Below are 15,956 nucleotides of genomic sequence, written 5' to 3'. Positions count from 1 at the left end.
GGTGATGATACAAGCAGGTATAACACTCTGATTCACAAAGGAAACCTGGGCAGAACCAAGAGCATGAAACCTGAGCTGGCAACACTAAACTGCAGCACCAAGGAACATCTTGGAAAAATTAGCAGAGAAGCCCAAAACTACCCAGCTCAGATGTAGTTCACATTGAGTCAGAAAAGGGAGATCAGATCTTCAGCAAAGATCAATGAGAACGGCAGTCATTTTTCTATACCTCACTTTAAAGTGCAGACGAAGGACTAACCTACAAGAGGTCTTCTCCAGCAGTCCTTGTGCCCCACTTTCCCACTGAAATCAACACAGACACCTCCCTAAAGAAGCTTTCAATTGCTTGAGGGAGTCATCAGAAACCAGTGCTCCTGTCCACATGACGAGCCTGTTAAGTACCTGATGCAAATACAGCCAGAGTCATCTTCTACAAATCAGAAGAGTGAAAAATATCACCCAATAACACAAATCCCAAAGATCATCAAGTACATCAGCAGCAAAAGGCTAGAAGACAAACACAAGAGCAAGGATTTCAAAGCTAATCTCAGTGCATCCAAGACTCAAGATGTCCCTATCAACACACTACAATCTTCTCTCTTCAGATGCATCAGTCATGCTAGAAAATCAAAGATCAGGTTAAGTGAGGGCATTTGTGACTGCTGGGGATAGTGCAAACTTTTTCGTCCCCTGAGCAGCGTTTTACAAAGTAGACAGGATTCATCTAAAGGCAGTGATACAGCTGCAGGTAAACAGACCTTGTTTTATTCTAATTCTGGGCAACAGACGTTACCAGCTTTACGTACAGGTATGCTTTACCGTATGGGTGAGCTTATTCATTCCCCTATTTAATGTCCTACCATTCTTTAGAGACGTGCAAGACATGCAGAACTCACCAGGACAGCTTGGATGCTGAGAAGCTAAATAAGGTACTTCATTGGGACGAAGGGGACACGGTAGTTATCTGTGCCAAAATGAATTAGTTTGTTCCATTCAAATACATAAAAACTCCCATTGAAGCTGATGACAATATTCCCATTATCTCAAACAGAAACACAATTGCACTTATTACAAGCTTAACAAGCAACACAATGTTGATTTTATTACTGAGTCAGTCAAGAACATATTATACTGGAGACAGCAATCTTCCTAGTGCAATTGCTTAAAGCCTTTCTAGAGTTGAAGGACATATCATGCACTTGGAATACAAACAATACAAAGACATTTTTTCCTACAAAAATACAAGAGCTGTTTGGGATTCATAAACATATTCACAACTACACATCACTTGTCCAAATTCTCATAAACATCAGCAGCTCAACCAGAATAACATCAATTTGAGTGATATGCATTTACGTACAATAATCTTTGTGAATGTTTCTTTTTATTGTAACCATATGTAGTCCCTGCATCTGATAATTTAGCTTTCAAAGAATGGTGGTTCTTGAAGCCAAGGCCGACATTTGTTGTCAAATTCAAAGATCCTGAAATGAAGGTATTAAAATTGTTTGAGAGACCTGTTCATGCAGTTTGTTGAACGTCTTCAATTTCTCATAAACAGGCAACTGCTGAAAGTGGCAGAAAGTCTCTTTCCGAAGAGTGGTTTTCAACCCTCTGTGAAAAGAATACCAAAGCCTCCAGTGCAAAATTCAAGATGTTCTTTGTTCAAGAAGAATACACTCTAGGCTTGATATATTGCTTAAATTTCAGCAAAAATATAGAAAAACAACAAAACAGAACACGTTTCAACCTTGAAAAGCAACTATTATGGTTTTATGATATGACTTGTGAAGAATGAGACATTTAGAACTAGTCCCCTCCGTTTTTCAGCAGAAGCACTGTTCCAAGTGGACCAGGAATATTCAGTTCTTCTAACTTGCACCTAATTGGGTTATCTAGTGCTAAACCACAGAATGAAATACGTATTTTTCCTCGAGTCTGAAAACAGCCCCAGGGAATCCAGTAGAGAGAGGAACCATTTTTAGTGCACCAAACATAAGAGCATATGGTTTATATTCCTTTCATTCTTAATGCATCCACACTAGTATTTCATTAACAGAAACCATCTTTGTGAACGCAGTTAAGTTTCTGAAGTATAACCAATTCATTTTCAAAATATCTTTCTCAGAAAAGAAGATGTCGTTTCAAAATTTAATTAGAAATCATGTACTTAGACGCAAGTTAGAACACTAATTTAAACATGTCATACCAAAATTAAAGCAAAGCAGATCTTGACTATTGTATGTTAGCTGCATGTTTGTAAGACTTTTTGGACCTGATCCAAGAAAGCACTAAAGTGTATGTTTTCTCTCCTTTACTTGCGTGGGACTTCACATCACCTTTCCCAGTCCAACTTTGTTTCTTCTTTCCACTTTTCTGTCATTTCCTGATGTCTCCATCTGCTCTTCTGGGAAAAGTAACTATCCTGCACTCCCTGTCAAGAAAGTCTCCCAAGTACCTCCTCAGTCCTTTGTACCTATTGACTTGTGTTTGATGCTTCATCTTGGGATTCATGGCTTAGTATCTGGGTTAGAAGTAGACGCGGTATCTCCTTTTGAATCTGGCAGCTATTGGAAACACCAGATGGGATGACGCTTCAGTGCGTGCTTAATGTGAAACAGAGGAGAGAACTGTTAATTGAGGTAGGACTGCAGATCCATTTTCCTGTGTCACGAAGGTGGTCAATAAATCTCATCATTCAAATGCCTTCACAAACACCATAGTTTCCAAAATGGAAATCCTTATAGCAGTACAGGGAAATAACTACTCTTAAATTAAGATGTCAAGCAAATGGGCCAAGCTGTCTGTCCATTTCAAGAAATTTAAAGATCTGCTTTTGAAGGGATGATTATCTGGTGAAAATACAACATCTAAGTAAAAAACTGGAGAACTTGGTACAATCTTATCTGTGTTGCTAACCCTTTCTTTACTACATACAAGGGGTGTTCAAAGGCAGCAACCATTCTCTAAATAACTTCAAAACTTATTGCTTTCAAATAGAGGCAGGCACAGCATCTCCTGTCTTCCCAACAAGCAGATAATCCTGTTTACCATCACCTGCCATGGAAACCCTGCAGCACCACCAGACCTGTGCTCCCAGACATCAGTCACTAGGAAGGCAGCCCTGAGCCACACTCCAGGACATTACAGGTTACATTCCACCTTTAGGCTGCACTGTGGGCACCTCTGCTATTTCAAGTTGTTTCTGAGGTTGCTAGGAGGTAATGTTTCCAGCATCTGTGTTAAAGGGTCTTTTGCTGTTTAAGTAATATTTTCCAGACAGTTCTTGGAAGCAGCATCTCCTCATCCTTCAAAAGGAAATGACATTTTGGCTGCAGTAGAGAACAGAGGAAAATAGCCAAGGAGGACATGAAGGACAGGTGTTTATGAGCAAGGAGCTTCTAGAGATGATATATTAACAAATGAGTGCTAAGATTCCCTTGGGCAGCCAGAAGGATTTTAGCAGCTTCCCAAACCTGCCTTACAGATGGAGCCCAAAATGATCTCTTGTGCTTTACCATTATGCCAGCAAAGGCACTGAAGCACAGAGGTTTCGTGGAGATGGTCCTAAATTAGGGAAGCCCCACTTGGGGACACCAGCTCAGCTTCCTGCAGACAAGCCTCACACCAAGCCCACAGCCTCAGACCCCCACAGCCCATTAGCATGCCGTGCCCTAGCACCCCAAGATCCCCGGGGTCTGCAGGTCCAGTGTAATGGCTCAAAAGGTAGCCCAAGGCCAGGGCTTCATCCATGCATGCAGGGAACACATCCTGGTTGGCTTCTAAAAGGAAAGCAAAACCTGAACCCAACAGGACTGAAATAACTCGTTGAACACAATGGCTTCTTTCCTCCCCATCTCTCTCCTGAACCCTGGGCTCAAGGACTGAGGGAGCAGACTCTGAATGAACACTCCACTGACTGGCAGCAGCTCTGGAGATAATCTGTCAATAGCTGGGGGAAATAAATGCTTAGAGCAGGATGCACAAAGGAAAACAGACAGCAAGTTTTGGATTCGGGCTCATGAAGAGTACAGGCAAGTAATTCAATTCACAGCAGCCATAATGCCAAGGAGCTGCTTAGGTTAGTCACCAGAAATTCAAACAAAAAGGGCAAAAACTTTGTGTTTTGCAAAGGAATTAGGTCTGGATTTTTGAAAGTATTTTGATATCCAGCAGCTTCAATGGGGCAAGGGGACAGTCCTTACCCCAAATTGCTCCAAAAGCTGTTTCCCAGGATTTTCTCCTGTGAGGTAGAAAAGGCAAGTTTAAATCCTGTAAGATTTAGGAAGTACTTGAACCTGGGCTTATAGTCTTGTGACAAGGTGCTTTTCCTTCTGATGCTACTGGCTGTCCCATCAGTGCTTGTCCATTGCCAAAGGGATGCTGTGCAATGCTCACAACACTCAGCTTTTCTCTGTGCCCTGATGCTTGGCATTGCCAGTCCCCAAGCTGATCTGGTCTTTCTGACCCATATCTGTATTCTACACAGAGAGTAGAGTCAGTCCATATGATATTTTTCCTAGGATAGTCACTAGGACAGTTTCCTATGGTTACACAAGACACTGCAGTCCTAGACTTCAAAATCTCAGGGAAAAAATTAAAAACATAAAGCTTGAAGAGGAGAAAACAAACTTAAAAGGCTTCAGAAGTTGTTTGAAAAAATAACTTTATGATGCTTGAGCAAATCTACAATGCACTTCTTTATGACTCCCTTCTCACGCACGGACTGCCACAAGCCATGCCGCAGACACCAGACCCCATGTGTTGCCAGGTGAGTTTGCACCCAGAAACCCTGGTCTGTGAGCTCCCCTGGGACCCACAAGTAGTGGCTGCTAAACACACCCAATGAATGAGGAGTGGCAGTTCCCCATTTAGCTACTTTTGCCTATTCAAACCTCCACATGCAAAGACTTCCTCCTTCTATTCATTCAACTGAAAGCTTTTATAAAATGATCAGGCAACCAAATAAAAGCGGGCAGCCTCTGCATGCTGCAGACTCTCTGAAACTTCCCCCAGTTTGTGAAAAAAACACGAATGTGTCTTACCAATGATGGGAGCAACGCCTTCCCCAGCTGTATGCCAGGGTGTGCTGAGCAATTACTGGAAAACACTGCAAGGCCCTTTTCAGAAGCACAGAGACCAGCTGGTCCTCTGAATGAGATGTGAACGAGCTGACAAAAAAGGATCTACACCAGAACAAAAGAAAAGGCAGCTGAGAAAAAAGTCAGAAATAATGTTAATGAACTGATCTCCAGGCCTGATGTGGAATACAGTTTCCTTCCTTGTGTGTCAGTGCAAAAAACTCAAGCAATGGACACCAACCTCATCCCCTTCCTGAAGTGGTTTGGGTGCAAAAAGCAGTGAATTACAAGTTCTTCAAAACATCTCAAATAGTAACTTGGAAACAAGATTATTGTAACTATGGCCAGTTTGTCTGAGTCACCTGGTACCAAAGCACTATTTTGCATGGGAGCTTTCAGAGAGGATCTTGAAATGGGAAAATTTGCTTGAAAATCCTTTTTTTTTCCCCATGCTGTGGATTGGGTCCCTTGTGAGAGTGATGCCAGAGGGGCAACATCTATGGTGTTACCAGACCAAACCTGGCTGGGCAGGTTGTTTCAAAACAGTCTTCAAACTAGTGTTCCCATTTGCTTTTGACGTTGACACAAATCTCTTTCCCTGGTGTCTGTCCTGCTGCAGAGCAGTTCAGCCGTGCCCTCCATTTAATCTGACACAATCACTTCTGCTGTAATACAGCATGGCTTGGAGCAGCTCTGGGTACTGAGGCTCTGGCAGGAGGATAATACAAAGGCGACAGCTGTAAACCATGCATGCTGCTCAGGACTAAAGTCCTGCTTATGCCCAATGAACTGTGCCAGAGTCAGAGCATGTACTAAAATAACAGCCCAGGGCTCTTGACAAAGACAGACTTAATGCTGCCTACTTGCTGCTCCTGTCCTGATGGTGTTATGCTGTCCACACAGCTGCTGTACAGACAAACTATGAGACAGCAATAACCATTAAAGCCCTCCAGCACCAAGGAGGAGGGAGAAAGGAGGAAGCCTGCCCCAGCTGCAGAGATGGGGCCAGGGAGGGAACTACAGAAAAAATTGAGGATGGTCCCTCTCCCTGCAGCTTTGTTCCATTGCTTGCATGAAAAGCACATTTGTTAGCTGAGGACCTGAGTTCGAGAAGAACCAGTGTCCCTCAGACTACACCTGCGTGAGCCCATCATCTTCTCTGAGCCCTGTGACCAGCTGCCCTGCCTACGCGGTGGCTTTGGCAAGGGTTCACATCTGGCACAAGCCTGACTGGCTCTCCTGCACTCAGGAGCAACTGGCTTATCTTGACACTGCATCTTTCCCAGCAGGACAGGCACAATGGGGGCACAGCAGCCTCTAGCCAAATCTCCCCCAGCCCTCAACACCTCACCCAGGACATCTTGCAGACTCATAGTGTCCTTCCAGGCTGTAAACCCAGGGCACACAGCACCTCCCCGCTTCACGCTGCACAGCTCTCCTCCAGCACGGGTCCACATACTGGCAGTGACCCTCTCCAACGTGAGTCAGCCTAGTCTCTGGCATGGTTTTGGCTGCCTCGAGGCAATGCCCAGGTGTATTTTGGGCCAGCACAGATGCCACTGACCTCTCCTCATGGGCTGTCTGGCACAGTGCAGGTAGGCAGTGAGAGCACGTGTGGCAGCAGGAACTGGGCTGGCAGCAGGATGGGTGAGCTGGTGAACCTGAGTTTTCTCATGCTGAAACTCCTCTCAGGTGCAACGGGAGGAAGGAAGGAATGGGATAGCATTGAAAGACAGGTGGGCTCTGCAGGCACAAGTGCTGGCCTGGGCACTGTCCACAGAGGTGGCAGACACTGTGGTCTCCCAAACTTAAAGCAACACATTGCCAATGACTAAAAGTACCCCAGTTCCAGTGACTGTTATGGATCAGACACAAGCTTCCTGTCGGACCATTTAATCACTGCCACTGCTGTCACTGCGATTAATGATTTACTTCAAAATGCAATTTCATTTTTGTGGCAACCTCCTTATTCATACATAATAGAACAGTAAAAATTGGGCTTTCCAGGTAGCTTACTTGGTCTCAGCCACTACCCAAAACAGGTCCAAAAGTCACTGCAGCACATAACTCATTTCTTGGGTAGGACTGTAAAATTTAGCAGGGGAAAGCTGTTATATTTACCAAGAGGTCAGCACAAATTGCCTTGTTTTTTTGGTTTGTTGTTGTGGCTTTTTTTTCCTTAAGCCAAACCATGTAGGCTTTTCCCTCAATGCCAACAAGCAGTGACATTATCTGTATGATTTTGTGACTGCTGAATGAGATGGAGCTCAGTAGGTACAGCAGGTTAAGAATTCCCACACTGTGCCATGCATGAAAGTATCATTCCACTGTCTATCAGAGCTTAAAAGTCTGAGGGAACTGTGCTGAAGATGAGGACAACAACAACAACAAACCACCACGAAACTCATTTCAGGGTATACTTAGAAAAAGAAAACCAGCAGGGAGAAGAAGGCTAAAGAAAAGGTCATCACCTACTGCGTAGTTTTTTAGACATCTGAGGAACAAGCAGAGGAACAGGAGTATCAGGAGAAAAGACAGCCAACGTTGAAATTTCTGTTCTTCATCTGCACTTTCATAAAGCTTGAGATTGGTTGAATCTGGGGGATTTAACTCAAGTCAGTCTCAAGTCAAGAGTGATAGTTCCTTAAATAAACTGCTGAGCACAGACAGTATAATTTCCATAAATGCCAGTCACAGGCTTGATGTCTTTTAAACAAGATATAGAAGCTCTTGGGAGAGCTTTAAAATCCCGTCCTAGTAAGGCACAGGATCAGCAACTACTGCTGGTAAAGGCCGCATGAACGGCACGACCCTGCCATCTCCTGGTCAAAAGCCCAATAACACCGCTCCTGGTCTGCATAAATATGAGCGCTGCCAACAGCCACCTGCATTTTCATTGCTGGATATTCATGTTGCATTAATTCCTGGTAGCCACATGCCCCGGGTGATGTGCAAGGTGCCCCAGACCTGCAAAGTCTCACAAGTAACTGTGTCAATGTGATTTTCCCATAGTGTGCTTTTGGGGAGGGTCCAGACCATGAAAACCTGTGTCACATTTGGAAATGAGGAGAGGAATGGCTCCATAAATACACTGATGGGGAAAAATGACTTATTGTTATCTAAAGAATAAGTGCCTGTCAGATGTCAATCAGCCATTTAAAAATATTCATGAAGAGCAAAATCATTCACCAACTGCCAAACCTCGTCAGCAACATGCAGTTCAGTGAAGATGCCTACAGTGATGTGTTAGCAGGGAAAGAGGCTTAATCTTCTAATTTACTGATTTATGTGTGAGTTCTAAAAATTCCCTAATCAAGCAATGCAGCACAGGTATTTGACTTCTCTTTCAAACAGCTCTGTCTGCATCTATTACTCAGTCAACATACGTATTTAAACTTCATCTTTACCATGAATACAAGAGTACAAAGAAGTTTTCAGTAGGACTGCATCGGGATTCAAACCTAGTCTTGATTAAATTGACGTCAAAACTCTTGTTTGATTTCACTAATGCCAGGATTTCATACTCAGTAGGATCAGAGTCTTATATCTATTAACTATCACAGCATGAATTGTGATGTGCAACTGTGCTATTGTGAACATGCAAAGATTTGCAAAGTCAGTTACTTGAAGAAACCCAATGAATTATTATGAACTGCAAATACACTGGAAGATATCCAGATCTATTTGTTGGCTCGCCATGAACAGAAATAAAAGAATAACTTAATGGCTATTTCGGCTCTCATTCAGATTTTCAGCTGGGGCATTAGAGTTCACCTTAACCACCTATGTGCTCATTAGTTACTGTTGAAACTACACATAAACCTACTGCTGAGGCATTTTGTTTGTTAAACAAAATCCTGTTTCAGCCAGGACTTTAGAGGTTCTCTTGCCAGGAGCTGCTCTGCTAAGGGGAAATGGACCTGTTACTCTCATGTGTTACCATCCTCAGCTACCCACTGTGACTGCCAAACCTAATGAGAAGGTGTCCCAACACTACCCACAAGCTGCAGAGATCTCAATACCTTTTCATGGGAAAAGCCCAGACCCATATCTGTCAAGTCAGTTATGAGTGTAAGACCCTGAGTCAATCCCCTCTCCTCTTCCTCCTCACTGCCTCCCCACAGGGCAGCTCTCCCCTCCCTTGGCAGAACAGCACCAGTGCCTGCCCTGCTGCAGCACCTATGTGCTGGAACCAATGACCACCCTGACTGCAGAGATCCACAACAGGAGGCAAGAATTATACTTCAACAGCAGCACCCTGCCTTGAGAAAGCATCTCCCCCTGGAGCAGCCACAGCAGGTCCCACTGCATCTGAGGACTTGGCTGCTGTCAGGATGAACCATCATTTCACTCTTAACTGGAAAGCAAATGTCTTTTCCCTGTCCCCATTATCCAGCCTAACTCCTCCACGTTTCTGATAACTTGAGAGAATTTCAAATATTCCACATCTGCTACTTGATGGGACATCCCTATACTTGGAAAAGTAAAATGAAACATTGACAGGAAAATCATATAAATATAGAGGGAAATAAGGGTTTTTTTCTGCCAGCCCTCCTTGAGACAGCAGAATACAAGCCCTGGCAAAGCAGCTTCCCCCATACCACATAGACTACAACACCCTGGACTGTTGTTTTCTATCAGCCACTGTGGGGGAACAAAACCATCTGCTCTGACATCCCCTGATCGAGAGCAAACCTAATTATAGACAAAGTCCTGAAGCCCTTACCACTCTCATTAGGTGGAGGGCTATTAACTCCACCGAAGTTTAGCTTGAGATAGAACTGAGGAAAAATATAAGGCCTAATTCTGTCGTTCTTATTCACAATGAAGAGTCAGTTATTCCCCAGCGAGAACTGCAAGCACCATGCCAGTGAGAGAGCAGCCCCCCATGAGGCACATCAGTCCCCTAGTGGGAGGCTTTCTAAACTGGTATTCTCATCGATTCTGATTTCTCATGACAGATTTATCTCATGAAAGGGATGATAGCAGATGAGTTAGAGGGAGTGCTCAGCCTCCGTGGTGGGAAGAGTGCACACGAAGCTGCTCCTCATGGCAGCAGACTGCCCACCCTGCTGATCTGGCTGCCCTCTTGAAGAAAAAGGCTACAGTGCACTGCTAGTCCTTCATGTACCTTCAGCCTTTTCCAGACATCAGGGTGAAGGTTTTCAAAGCTATTTAGGTGGTTGAAAGCAGCAAGAGATGCCTGTCATGATTGTCAAAATCTCCTAAAGCAGACAATGGAAGTTAGGAACCAAATCTACCTGCAAGCTCATACAAATCCCACATCTTCCCACACTTACGCACCTTTGAAGATCTAGCCTACAATACTCCCACAGAAGTGACACTACACCTACTACACAGCAGCTGAAATTTTGGCCTATTTATACATATTTAATAAATTATTTTTTTATATAACCCATCATTCATTAAGTCTATTTGAAGGTTTGTTTGGAAAATAAATAGATTTTAATTATTCTCCTTCACTACTCACGACCCCAGGAGGTCTGAGGGGGACCTTGCCCTCGTAGCTAGAGGGGTAATTGCTTCCTGATGACAACAGCCACTGTGCTGCTGTACCCTGTGGTACAGATATACAATGCTGCTTAGGGCATAAATAGATGGAAGAAAGAGTTTGTTTGTTTGTTTGTTTAAAAAAAAAAAAAAAAAAGTCTAGAAGTTTTGTATAAATTTAATCACTTTTTTTACGTGCTGATTTTCTTTTGATATCAAGCTTCACGGTATAAATCAAATAGGTGGTTCCACCAAGTGACAGCAATGGTGGTGCCCCTTCCTGAGGATGTAAGATCCCAGCCAAGGGTCACTGAGATCATAGGACAACACGGGAACTGCTTTTGTACCACAAACTTGCTTTAATTTACTCAATCTGTAAAGGTCCAAACTCCAAAATGCTTCAGGCTGTTAAGGAAACTATGACTCTCTAGCTGGACAGATGTCCTACTGTAACAGGAGCCTTGTCATGAGAAAAAATCCACAACAACAAGCTGGAGATTGAGATTCGAAAAGCAGCAGCTTGGGCTGTCTTTTTCTTTCATTTACAGCCTTAAAATGCCACAGGATTAAAAAAAAAAAAGAAAGAAAAAATAATAAAAAAAAAAGTGGTAGGCCTGCAACAGACAGCTTCAGCTGGTATTTAACTGTCCTTACAGCAAAGTCTTTCCAGAAGGGAGAAGGGACATTTGGTGCTCCTTGAAGGCAGGCAATACAGAGTGTTTAGGTTCTGAAATAGCAAAAATACATGTCACTTACAGTAACACCATTGATAATGACAAGAGGATATTAATGCCCTACTTCATGTGCTTTTAACTAGACCTAAAAGAATTTTACACATGTGGGAAATTATTAGCAAAAAGAGAACTCAAGCACTAAGACAAGATATCAAAATACACAGAAAATGTGTATCAGAGCTATTAATATTTCCTACTAACTTGCTGATTCACAGTTCCTCCATGAATGGTTTTTGGTATTACATGCAATTTGAATGTTTATTATCTTATTTTGGTTGTTGATATATGAAGATTCTTTTACAATTTTATTTTTCCTCCTGTGAATAGATGTGTGGGAAAAAATATCAAATATTCTGAATGACTTGGAGACTTGATTATTTTCAAAATATTGGCTCCTAGGCACTACTGTTTGAAAGTGTGGTTTAAAAGTTTACTTAAGTACCACAAATTATAGAATACCATAGTTGATGGAGTATACAAAAGCAAGTGACATGCCTGGCTCTGCAAAAACATGATATCTCAGTGTGCTATGGAGTGTTAAACACATCTGAATGAAAAAGACCTTAACATGGAAAATCAAAAACATTTCTTCAAAGCAATGTACCACAAACAGAATATTTTTCAGTGTTATTAGACAAAATTCCAGTAAATACTGATCCACCCACTTGAAGGTGAGAAGAGATACACAATCCATGCTATTACTGTTATAATTATGCAACTACATATGTCTGTGAACTGACTTTTCAAAACTGTTATTTTGCTTTCAATTTCAAACCAGCTTTGCTACATAATACTTCTAAACGGCTTTCTTGCATGATAAAGACAAAAATAATGTAGAAAATTATACAAAAAATATTTGTTTCCTTTAAATTTTTTTTCAGGTCAGCTGAATGCAAGTAGTTTGTTTTTCTAGTTTGGATTTTTTTTTTTTTTTAGCACAGCCTGTAAACGGCAAATCACTTATTTGTACAGTTTTACTGCAGACTTAGCACCTCAAGGTTTCTAAGCCCTCCTACTCCAAACACAGCAGCTGTACCTTGTAAAATGCCAAGATTCTTTCCATGGCACTTTGGCTAACAAGGAAGGCCACTCTGCAGCTATTATTACCACCTCACCTTTCCAATATCTCGCTAAAAGCTACTTAGCTGTTTCAAAGAATGCATGTTGCCCTTGTGGTCATTAAGAGAGACACACACACACAGAGCCCTAAGAAAACTTAGCAGCTGAGCAGCTATTGACTAATACTAAGTACATAATGTTTGAAGCGCATACCAAGGTCAGTAGGGCTTTTACAAGACCTGTCTGTGCAATCTCACAGATGAACCTTTATATCAGCACAGAGGCTGTGATCAGACAAAGTGACCAATTTGCCTTGGGGTAAGAGTTTTAAAAGTGCCTTGATCTGTTTAAAAAACTCTCAGAGCTCCTGCATCAGTAGAGGCAGTGACAAGTGATAATAAAGGTCTCATTAAGCCTCAGTGGAATCAAATACAAATTCCCCTTGTTGCTGGTCTCCCCAACTTCAAACAGCCACTTGAGGAGAGCCCTGGGAAGAGGTGGGAGCCAGGGCCAATAAAGGTCACAGCTGAACCTCTGTTTCACTAAGAGAAAATAAATGCCTTCTTATACGTGGAGAAGGTCTGCATTTATACACTCAGCTCAGGCCTGGTAAAGGACTCCAGTATAAATAGGTCTTTGAACCATAAAGATGTTGTATTGCAGCAGAGTGTAATAGTACCTGATACTTGATCTTACAGTGATTCCTCAGTTTACATGCCCGTTAACTACAGGGTATTTCTCCAGCTATCAGGTTTCTGCTTGTGCTTTGATCAAGCTCTCATGCACAACGCTTCTGTGTTCAGGCTCTGGAAAGCTGCCTTATTTAACAACACCATGTCAGACTTGGCTGCTTTTCCTGAATGTTCAGACAGTTAGTTTAATGGCCCGAAGGGTCAACTAAATATATATCCAGCGATATCATTATTTTAAGCAAGAGGAAAAAAAAAAAAAAAGCTAAAGAACCACTAGAATACAAATGTCTGAAAGTACAGATACATAATTGCTGGAATGAAAGGCTGCTGGATGTCTTCCAGAAAGCTTTAGAGAAAGGAAAAGTTAGCTTGATCTCCTGCTAGCATGAAATGCTCTAGTATACTTCGAAGAGTTTTTATGCTGTTTGTCACATTTTTTTTTCCTTCTTGTCTGAGCAAATGTTACAGTGAAAACAAGGATGTTGGAAAAAACTCTCAGGATTAATTTATAGGATCTAGCTGAGCAGGAGAGAGGGCCACCAGCTACAAGAACATCCTCCCTTAGCCTGTTGCCACTCTGAAGAACCAACCCTACCCAAGTCCTATTATTCAGCAGAATGACCTCTTCGCTATAAGCACCAGCTACCTCTCTAGCTTTCCTTGCTTTATTCTTCTTTAGAACTTTTTGAAGGTTTCAGATAAATAAGTACATCTGTTGCTTTCCAGAACACTTGGAAATGGTACTGGCAACTTCTGTCTTAGCTGCTATGTTGACTTCTGGCAACTATACAGTGGCCGAAAGTCACTGATTGTCCCAGCCACCATTTTCTGTGCTAACTCTGCCACAGAAAAAAGCCTCTATTCCATATCTGGGGGGTCATCCGGAGACTAGAGTGAAACCATCATATCACTTAACAGAAGCAAATGAAACATCATCAGTAATACATATTGGTCTACACTTGGGATACTCAGCTGTGCCAACATCTGGATTGGTACCAGCAACCTTGGGGAAAAAAGTTATCCAGTCTCTTATCTGTCTTCTCAGCCACTGAGGTCTTGGCAACCTGTTATGCATATGTAATTTGTAGTTCTCTTCATAGTGAAGTCTTTCTTAGAAACAGTCCGGTTTCCTGAGTAACAAAGTTGAAAATTTACAAGAAAGATCTAGTCAAGACATGCTATTTTAAGTCCATTTCATCCTTCACTTACCACACTTAGAAAATAATCACACTCCTCTTCTGATGACTTTTTCACACTTTTACTCACCAGTGTTCTCAGCAGTTCTGCCCAGTCTGTAACACACATGAAAGGAAGAGAAAAACAGCTGAAAAAACAATTCAGTAGCTCATTCTGGTAGGGACAGACAATGGGGTTTGCTTGACCACAGTGAAAAATAACAGCTGTCCTCTGCTCTGTGATCCACAAAGGATCTCATAGGATCTAGGAAGGTGGTAACAGGTCTAGGGAAATTTAATCCTGCTGCTATTGTGCACCCATGGCCTTTTGTCTGCTCCCTCCTTCCCTTTGTGACTTTCTCCCTCCCCATTTCTGCAACCTACTCTTCCAGTCACCAAGAATATTTCAGCTTTGAGTCAAAGTGCTGCTGAGTGAGAAGCTCATGAGCCTGAGTATGGAATTCATAACTATCAAAACAACCCTTGCTCCAGGTAGTCTTGTGCAAGGCTGATATCTCCAGTGTATTAATTCAGAGCACCCTTTCAGGGGAAAAAAAAAAAAAAAAAAAAAAAAGCCTCGACAGGTATTATTTCTTTTATTAGATTTTGTGAACTCAGATGAAATCTTGCCTGTTGAACCAGTTCAATCCCTGAGAGTGCCCAAAGGCAGATTGGAAATCTCTGCAAATGGGCGAACCGGAAAATCTATTTTCCATTCTGTTTGTGTTTCCTACCTACCATAAGCAGGCCCATGTGGCAGAGTTGTCTACTGTCTTCGTTTCATCTGTGATGCAGTATGTACGTGACATAAGCTGAGTGGTTTAATACACAACAGCTGTGGCCTCCATTCATCCTGTGCAGATGATTTTGACTTCCATGAGATTTGCATGAATGTCTGTCCCCAGCATTGAGCATTAAAGTAATGAATCAGTATTAAAAACTTCTCAGCTCTATCTGCACCTGAAGGTATTTCTAAATTGAAGACTAGTATCATAGGTTGTCTATGTGGGAGGCAAACTCCTTCTGTCTTTACATCTTTCTAGTGTCTTCTGTTGCCCTCCTGCAAGATAGCTCTGGAAACAACTCAGCTAGGCAGAAAATGTAACTCCCACCCATCATGTCTTTTGAGCAGGGACAACCACATGCTGTCAGCTGCCTTCTGCTTGTGGAGTCTCAGCTGACACTCCCGTCCATGCTTCATATAGCAATACTTCCCTAGGAAATACTTGAGGAATTGACTCAGAGCCAAAGCTGAATCTTGATAGGAAGGACCGAGCTTCATCCTGAGCAAAGGACAGCCTGCAAATGCAGGATGACTTAAGCTCCCTTTTCCTGCAGGGATCTTGATAAATCTGCCCTGCTGCATATAAATAAGCATGCCATATCATGTGTGTTAGTCCGAGGCAAATGAACTGAAGAAGCCTCGACGATGTGGATGACTAATGGCAACTTCAAGCCATGACTCAGATTAGTGAGGATCAGCATTCTGAGCTTTATAGGTTTTGAGTGGTCAGCTCAGCCAAGCAGTCACAGTTTAAAAGTCTTCAGTGTAGCCAGTTAACTGACATTATAAAATTGGCATTAAAAGAACTTTAATGTGTTTGCCTAAATAAATCACATGACCATTACATGGACCAATGTGTCACACTGGATTAAATCAGCAATATCAACCATTTGCTAAGAGCTTCCTAGTTCCATTTTGTT

This window comes from Nesoenas mayeri (genome assembly GCF_963082525.1).
Source record: "Nesoenas mayeri genome assembly, chromosome: 3".
Classification (NCBI taxonomy): Eukaryota; Metazoa; Chordata; class Aves; order Columbiformes; family Columbidae; genus Nesoenas; species Nesoenas mayeri.
This window is presented reverse-complemented; position numbering follows the sequence as displayed.